This window comes from Triticum aestivum, chromosome 5D (genome assembly GCF_018294505.1).
Source record: "Triticum aestivum cultivar Chinese Spring chromosome 5D, IWGSC CS RefSeq v2.1, whole genome shotgun sequence".
Classification (NCBI taxonomy): Eukaryota; Viridiplantae; Streptophyta; class Magnoliopsida; order Poales; family Poaceae; genus Triticum; species Triticum aestivum.
This window is the reverse complement of record NC_057808.1, coordinates 523,293,663-523,303,157: the sequence shown is the minus strand read 5'-3', so window position 1 is coordinate 523,303,157 and position 9,495 is coordinate 523,293,663.

The following is a 9,495-nucleotide window of genomic DNA, read 5'->3' as shown; positions in this document are numbered from 1 at the left end:
TTTCAAATCAAAATCATTATTTTCTTTTAAATTCGTGAACTGTTTTGAATCCACAAACATTTTCCAAATTCTTGAATTTCCTGTTTTTGTATTCAAATTTCATAAAAGTCAACAGTCTATGATTGGCGGTCTGAAGTCAACGGTCAAGTTGTCAGTGGAGCAGGTCAAAGGAGTCAGCGGCTAACAATGAATCCTCTCACGGGAGCGTCCATTCACCCGCTTCCCCGCTCGCGTGGGAGTTGGTTGGTTGGGCCGACCCATGAATCCTCTCACACATACTGGCAACAAATACCAAGGCAATGCAAACCAGGCGAACCGACCAAACAACTCATTGGTCAGGAAACAGCGCGACCAGTGAGCACGTGCAAAATACATGCCACCTGGCTAGACCGCAACGTGCAAAAAGAGGGTGCACGTCCTAAAACACGCCATACTACTAGGGGCCACAATGATAAGAGGTGGTCCCACCCAGAACCACATGAGAAAAACGAGACAAGGGAAACAGACGAAGCAATTCACGAGCCAGGGAAGAGCTCGATCAGAGAGAGCGTTCCGGGCAACTGAAAATGTCCACGCACGAGCGAGGCGAGTAATAGCACCCCGCAGCGAGCAAAATACGCCAGGAGGCCACGAGGGGTATACCTATGATCAAATGTTCTCATTTAGCTCCTAAGTCAGTATACTCATACATAGGTGACCTACTCGCCGACCAATTTCTTGATAGATGTTAGGTTGATTGTGCATGTTCTACTCATTCTTTATTTATTTGCCTCCATATCTTTTTGGCTAAGCATGTTGGATTGCATGATTTCCATTCGAGTTTATCCAAATTGTGGCTTCTTTGATTTGGTTCAGTTGACCAATTGGATGTAAGAATAATGCCTAAGGACCCCTTGTAGCTACCTATCTCGTAACTTATCTCAATTAACAATTCTTGGTGATCACAAAATTTGAGCAAGTTTAATTCTATCCCTCCGAACGAGGAGCATTCAGAGCCTCGAACCTGTTTGGGACTGCCTTTAATTTGAAACCTTTTGTATTTGTATGTTTCTCGGTTTGACCGATGCCAGTTACCTCGGTCACACTAACATAGCCTACAGGAAATTAGGTGAACAATCAAGACTATTATCGTCTAACAACGCTGGGTCATAGAAAAGGTTGGGCATTTCCGGCTACGCACTAATCGTCTAAGAGCAAGTACAACAGAGTATGACATAAGCAGGCTATAAGGACTAAATTATTATATTTGTGATTAGTTGGATGAGAGAGACGAGGGAGAGAAGGAAAGCGGGTTGTACAATAAGAGCCGGCTATAGCACGAGATCCAATACACTTTGTGAGATTGTAAAATGGGCCAGCTATTAATAAAGTAGTACATATCTAAAACTTACTATTATACAAGCCGACTATTAGGTTGACTCTAAATGACATTTATAGCCGGTTGTTAGCTGTATTAGAGCAACTCCAATGGGGCGACCCATTTCGTCCGCCGCCGTCCGTTTAGGTCGGTGCGGATGTCGGTGTCAAAACCGGCGGATCTCGGGTAGGGGGTCCCGAACTGTGCGTCTAAGGCGGATGGTAACAGAAGGCGGGGGACACAATGTTTACCCAGGTTCGGGCCCTCTTGATGGAGGTAATACCCTACTTCCTGCTTGATTGATCTTGATGATATGAGTATTACAAGAGTTGATCTACCACGAGATCGTAGAGGCTAAACCCTAGAAGCTAGCCTATGATTATGATTGTTGTTGTCCTACGGACTAAACCCTCCGGTTTATATAGACACCGGAGGGGGCTAGGGTTACACAGAGTCGGTTACAAGGGAGGATATCTACATATCCGAACTGGCAAGCTTGCCTTCCACGCAAAGGAGAGTCCCACCCGGACACGGGATGAAGTCTTCAATCTTGTATCTTCATAGTCCAACAGTCCGGCCAAAGGATACAGTCCGGCTGTCCGAGGACCCCCTAATCCGGAACTCCCTCAGTAGCCCCCGAACCAGGCTTCAATGACGATGAGTCCGGCGCGCAGATTGTCTTCGGCATTGCAAGGCGGGTTCTCCTCCAAATTCTGAGTACCTGTCGAGTAGTGTCCGGCTTCCCATGAATGTTGCACTCCTTGGCTTCTGCGCCTAATAATGGCTATCCTCCACGTGTCGAGCGAATGCGAGAAGTCGGGGCATTTTTACACTTGCCACCCTAACCATGTAAGTAAATCATCTATTTAAAGAGGCGGGGATCCTCAGATCCAGATCACACCATCCTCCCACAGCGAGTATCCACCGGAGCGCGCCCGGAAAAGTCCATCCCATCATGGCCGGCCATCGCAGCTCCTCCTCTCGCTCCCGTAGTCCTAAGCCAGGCAATTGGAAGAAGTGTTCCGTCCCTCACAGCCAATTAGTAGAGTTACAGACCCAGAGATTCCTCCCTCTAGCGTATATGGTCCCCGTTCGAGCCGGACTCGCCACCTACAATGGCGGGGAGCAAGCGGAGAGCTTTCCCAACCCATCCATGGGGGAGCGGGTATGCCTTGTCCCTTACTTACTAAGGGGGCTCGGATTTCCAATCCATCCATTCCTCTGCGGGCTCCTGGAGTTCTACGGCCTCCAGCTGCATAATTTTACTCCCGCCTCCATATTACACATCGCTGGCTATGTCGCCCTTTGCGAGCTGTTTTTGGGCTGCGAAGCTCATTTCGAGCTATGGAAGAGGCTATTCTGCCTCGTACCCCGTACACAGGAGGGGTCAATATATCAAGTGGGTGGAGCCGAAATATGGCGCATCGCCGGGACTGGATACCTGTCCGGTACTCCGAAGAAGACATCTGAAGACTGGCCTTCGGAGTGGTTTTATATGGAGGACGTCCCCCTTCCGGACCCTATTCGGATGGGCCTTCCTGAGTTCGACAACGATCCCTTGAAGAAACGCCGCAGCTGGCGCCCTCGGAGCCCCCAGGAGGAAGATAACGAAGAAGTCCTTTACGTGATGGGCCGGATAAAGACACTGGCCAAATCAGGATTGACAATAATCGAGGTTATGTCAATATGTATAATGCGGGGGGTGCAACCACTTCAATATCGGGGACAGCCCATGTGGCACTTTAATGGAGAAGACGATGCCACCTGCTGCGGCCGTAAAGGTCCGGACTCCGTCGCTGCTCTAGCGAAAATACTATCTGATTCGTATAAAGGAGAGGAAGAGGAGTTCATCCGCATCAAGCCACGGGATGGATTCTCCATGTACAACCCCCCAAACTGGGTGAGCTGCTACCTTTTACTCCAGACCTTCCCGCGTTCTTTATCATAAATATTTACTTTGCTATTTCATAGCAGGAACTGCGAAAAGCTGTGAGGGAGGTCCACAGCCCGCCTCCACAACCAGAGGACCCTGACCGGGACCTCAACCCCGGACTCGAAGAAGACCCGGACACATTTGTGGAGCTTATTGACAGGACGTTCTATCAATTGAGCTGCGACAACGCCATGGTGGCCATCATAGCCGATTATCCTGGACTACTCCCTGCATCGCATGTAAGTAAAACCGGAGTCCCAACTTCCTAGAAGGATCCCTTTTTCTGCACTTCACCTATCGCACACATATGGTGTCTTACAGGGAAGGCCCTCGGGACGCCATGCCAAACCCGCAGTGACTCACCAACAAGGGGCACCGAAGCCGGGTAGGCTTAAAAGGAAGGCGGTCAGGACTGAGACGCCGTCGCAGAGGTATGAAAAAGAACCCCGCTCCGGGGTTGTTGTCTTTTTAAAATATAATAACACCCATGTTTCCTAGTAGGAAAAACGCTCGCCGGACTATATCCGGAGAGGTTGCCGACCGCGCCTCCACCAGTCGGGCTCCAGAGCCGGACTTAGAGGCGGACGTTAACATGGGGCCAACACCGGATGTTCCTCCTATAGAGGATGCGGATAGGCTGTCCGCTACGAATTCCGAAGTGGAGAGCGCCATGAATCACAGGCGTCGTCGGGCCGTACTCCGCGACGCTTGTTTCTCCCAAGAGGCGTTCGATGCCTTCAACTCAGGAGATGCGTACATCCGAGCTGCTCAAAATGGTCTTTCCAGAGCCATGGACCAGTATGTAAAGGATATACTGGTAAGAAAATCTAATAATTATGTATATCAGTAGCCCCTGAGACTTGAAACAGTTGGCACAACTGATTTAAGGATCATTGTTTTGCATAGGTTCTTACGGAGAACAATACCCGGTTGTCTCAAGAGCTGGAGGAGTGCAAAGCCCAGCTTCAGGCCGCAGTTGCCGCAGTGAAGGAGTCCGAGAAGGCCCCATATGGTAACACTTGTTTCTATGACATGTACCAGGTAGTATGCGGCATGCATGCAAATCTAACAATAGATTCTGCAGATGATCCCGAAATGAATCCGGAGGTCGTGCGAGGGGATGAGCAACATGCTCAACGACAGTTAAAGGCTGGCGAGCGCGTGCTTAAGAAGGTTAGGCAGGAGAAAAACGATCTCCAAGACGCCAATATCCGGCTGAGTGTTGAACTGAAAGATGTCCGGGCCCAGCTCGCTGACTCCGTAACGGAGAATAAGAGGCTTCGACGCGACATTTTTAGTAAGTGCTTAAACGAACTTTTTATTGAGTTCAGCGAAGGAACCAGCTAACAGAGTTATGTCTGTAGGTATGCTGACGGGTCGTCCCGCAGAGGAAATGCCCGGGTCAGCAGGTGATCTTCTACCAGAGCTCCCACAACTGCACGAACAAGTTCGGCAGGTGATGCAGGGCATTGCCCAAGCCTTGTGGCCATCCGCCTCCCTGCCAGGAGGCATGAGAGAGCTTGTAGAAAAGCTCAAGGGAGCGCGGCGGCGCTTCCGATTATGGAAGATATAAGCCTGCCGACAAGGTGCAAGGGAAGCCTGGGCCATGGTGAAGACGTGATATACCAAGGCTGACCCGAACCACATGGCCGAGGTCGGACCTGTGGGGTCTGATGGGAAAGAGATCCCTGTCAGTTTGGTGTATGACCAGGTAGAATTAGCCGCAAAGTATTCCCAACAGGATTGTAGGCTAGACAGCCTGTTGGATGGTATAGAAGAAGAATTTAGTCAGTCTAAGTGACCGTGTACTTCAAGTGACATATATTGTCCCTAGCCGGATTGTAAATCATTTGTCATGGCGGACCTTTTCGCTTCGACCTCCGGACCCGACAGTCCGGAGTGTATCCGAATACCCGCTCAGTTATGTAAAAACCGGGGTACGCATGGAAACCAGGCGTAGGGGTCATAAGTGCTTGAACAGACAAGTACCCAACTAGCTATCTTATATTACATGGATAGTAAGAAACATCTTCCAGGGAGAATAGTTCCGTTAAGGGTTCCTTTCCTTGGGTACGCATGCATTAATGTGCATGTCCGAACTGCGAAAAGAGACGCAGGATATAAACGTCTGGGGGCATGTATTACAATAAATAAAGGTAATCTTTTGTTCACCGACCGAATATTCCCTTAAGAACGCTAGCTTTCGGCTTCACCCAGTCTGAGGTACACATCCGGCTGACCCGGCAGTAACAATCGCAGAGGTGCTCCCTGTTGAGGATATAGACCTGGGGGTCACCCGCCAGGAGGGCCGGGTTACTCCAAGGATCATTACCAGAAGCCCGGAGCTAAGTTTCAGGATAATGGGCCAGAGATGGGCTGAGACCCGGATATGGCTTAAAGCCCGTAGTTACAATCATTGTTATAGTAGACTTGTAGTGTAAGGCAAGTATTGTTTTAGAGCCCGAGCCGGACACTCTTATGAGCCGGCTCGGGACTCTAAGGGCTGCTGGGCGTCAGCCTCCCTATATAAAGGGACGACCCGGCAGCGGTTTGGGGACGACAACAATCTCTCCGAGAGCCGGGATAAGTGTTTAGTTCCCTAGCGATCGTAACCCTAATCAATAACACCTCGAACTGGACGTAGGCTTTTACCTTCACCGTAAGGGGCCGAACCAGTATAAACCCTCGTGTTCCTTGTCCCGCATAACCCCTTCAAGCTTCCTAGTTGCGATGGCTCCACGATTAAGTCCTAGCCCAAGGACATCTGCCGTGACAATTCCACGACAGTTGGCGCCCACCGTGGGGCGAGCGCACGGTGGATTTGAGTTCTTGAAGGGCAGCTTCGAAGGGCTCAAGGGATACGCTGTGGGCCAGATGACCAAGAGTCGTCGCGGCAGGCTCTACATCGACGACGCGGACTGGGGCCCCGACGCCGGCTCAGTGGAGTACGGGTACCGGGTCCCCTTTGGCGGAATTCATGTCTTCATTGGCAAGATTGGTGAGCCGGGCCCCGAGCCGGGTCTCTGCGCCGATCTCATCGAAACGGCTCAGCGCGCCCGATCCGCCCGGGCCCGGCCTGCCTTAAAACGCGCTTTTGTGGGATGCATCCATGGAAGGCCCTCCGATCCATCTGGGTCTGGGGATGAGGCGGCCGCCGGCTCTGACGGCGAGTCGGCCGCTGATGAGTCAAACTCGTTGTACCAACTTCAAGATGGCAGGCTCATGAGTTATTCCGATGGCAACAGTATTCCGGACCTTTTTGAGCCGCCAAGTCAGGTCGGAGTTTTTATGGCTGGTGCGCAGCCTGTTCAGAACCCCGCTACCGGATCAGAAAATCCGGAGCCTTCCCCGGCTCAGGTGCTGATGGATCTCACAGATAAGATGACGGCCCTGTTAACTGCCACGGTTGACCCGGCAGATCAAGCCCAGCATGACGCGGAGGTGGCACAGTTAAAATTGGATCTGATGAAAGCAAAAGAGGATCTTGCAGCAGAAGGGATCAGGCTGGCGGCGGAGCGGGCGGCTCTCGACGCCCGGGCTCAGTTGATTCAGGCGCAGTCCTTCCAACTCACGATGGATCAGAACGCGGCCAACGAGGTCATGAGAAGGAGGCATCAGAAGGCCCAGTCTCGACTCCCGCCGGTTTACGATCCGCGCAATCTATTCAACACGCCGGGTGCGGGATCCAGTAACCCACCAGGTGTCATTGCGCCCGGGTCGGGACCCCTTATTCAGCCACTAGTAATGGGGCCTCCCCAGGCGCCCCCTGCCCCGCCTCAGTATGTGCCAATACCCCCGGGTCGTTACGATAACCCGCTGGAGAACATGGTAGCAGCGGCAGCACGACTGGCGGCTCTTCCCGTTGACGGCAATTCTCCGGCAGCCGTGGAAACCCGCCGGGTCAGGGAACTCCTGCAGACGGCCCTAGCGCAGCAAGAGGCGTACTCCTACAGCCGGGACAGGATCCACTCAACTCCTCGCCCAGGCCAGAGCCCGAGCTACAGCCGGCACATGGTCTCGGCGACCGGCTCAAGTAATGTCCGACGCCATGGCCCGGCTCATGTTGGAACCTTCTACGCCGCAGACCAAGCACGGCAAGAGGCGGAGCAGGTGCCGCAATTGACGGCTTATCAGACCCCCCGGCTTATCCAACGGCGTCCGTTGATGTGGGTATTTCTACCAGGACCGGGGGTGTCCCTTGTTTGGTGCCGGCCATCCGTAATGAACGTTTACCTAAGGATTTCAAGGGCCCTAGGAAGGTGCCTAACTATACAGCTGACTTACAGCCTGCGGCCTGGATTGAGAGTTATGAGATGGCCATGGAACTGCTAGAGGTCAGCGAGGCGGCCATGGCCAAATATTTCACCATGATGTTAGATGGAACTGCCCGCACGTGGTTAAAAGGGCTGCCACCGAACTCCATTGGGTCTTGGACCGAGCTGAAGGCCCGGTTCATTCAAAACTTCAAGGATACCTGTAGGCAGTCTATGTCAATTGTGGATTTGACTAACTGTAAGCAGCAGGAGGGCGAGTCCACGACCCATTGGGTTCGCCGGGTCAAGGAGATCATACATTCATCAGATAAGATGGACGCCGGCTCTGCAGTCTTGATGTTAGAACAGAATTGTCGTTTTGTGCCCCTAAAGATGAAGCTTGGGCGGCTTAAACGTGACTGCACGGATATGGGTACACTAATGGCGGCTCTTGTCAAATACGCTGATTCCGATGGTACCAAGGATCCCCCTTCAGATGATGAAAGGACAGGGAAGGGAAAGAAGAACGGCAATGGAAAGAGCCCTCAGTTTAACCCGGGGAATCAAGGAGGAGGCAAGCGCAAGGCCGATGGCAGCCTGGAGTTCGTAGCCAACACCCAAGGCAACAACCAGCGACGCAAGGGGAGGCCCCCTCCCCGAGGCGGCGGGTCAGGACCTTCTCTGGAGCAGCTGTTGAATGAACCTTGTCCGAGACACGGCTCTAGAGAGAAGCCAGCGACTCATCTGTGGAAGGATTGTGCTATCATGAAGGCCTTTAAAAACTACAATGGCCCGGGCGGCGGCCCAGGCGCAGGCGGCTCCGGCGCTGGCGGCTCTCATGGCCCGGGTGGCGGGTCAAATTCCGGTCCTCAGAACGGTCAAGGGGGCTTCAATCAACAGTCTGGTCAGGGTCATCAACAGCAACAGGGGGGTTATCAGACCAACCCGAAGCAACTTAGCGGTGGACAGTATCACGTGTTCACCACTAGTTTGTGCAAACGAGACGAGAAGCTTCACAAGAGGGCTGTTAATTCTGTTGAGCCGGCGGTTCCACGCTACTTACGGTGGTCGGAGCAGCCCATAGTGTGGAGTAGGGAGGATCACCCTCCCCGGGTGGATAACCCGGGCCACCTGGCCTTAGTAGTGGCTCCTCAGGTGGGAGGCTATAAATTCACAAAGGTACTCATGGATGGAGGCAGCAGTATCAACATCCTCTATTATGAGACTTTCCGTCGTATGGGGCTAGTTGATAAGAACCTCAGCCAGTCAAATACTATCTTCCATGGTGTGGTACCCGGTAAGTCGGCTTATCCAGTCGGCAAGATCGAATTGGAAGTGGCTTTTGGTGATGAGAACAACTACAGGGTGGAGAAGTTGACCTTTGAGGTGGTCAAGATAAGAAGTCCATACCATGCTATATTCGGACGGCCGGCTTACGCCAAGTTCATGGCACGGCCGTGTTATGTGTACTTACAGCTCAAGATGCCGGGTCACAATGGGACCATTACAGTTCACGGCAGCCGGAAGGTGGCTCTGGAGTGTGAGGAAGGTGACGCGGCTTATGCAGAGTCTGTTTGTGCCACAGAAGAGTTGAAATTTTATAAAGACAATGTTGACCCAACAGATATGACCTCTCTGAAAAAGCCAACCACGGAGAATGAACCAGCAATGAAGTTTAAATCGGCCGATGAGACTAAACTTGTTGATTTTGTTCCAGGTGACTCGTCTCAGCAGTTCAGCATCAGTGCAAATCTGGACCCGAAATAGGAAGGCGCGCTCATCGAGTTCATCCGTGAGAATAGGGACATCTTTGCATGGAAACCTTCTGACATGCCAGGTGTACCTAGAGAACTCGCTGAGCACACTCTCAATGTGGATCCAAAATTTAAGCCGGTCAGACAGTTCCTTCGACGGTTTAACGAAGAGAGGCGGAAGGCTATTGGTGAAGAAGT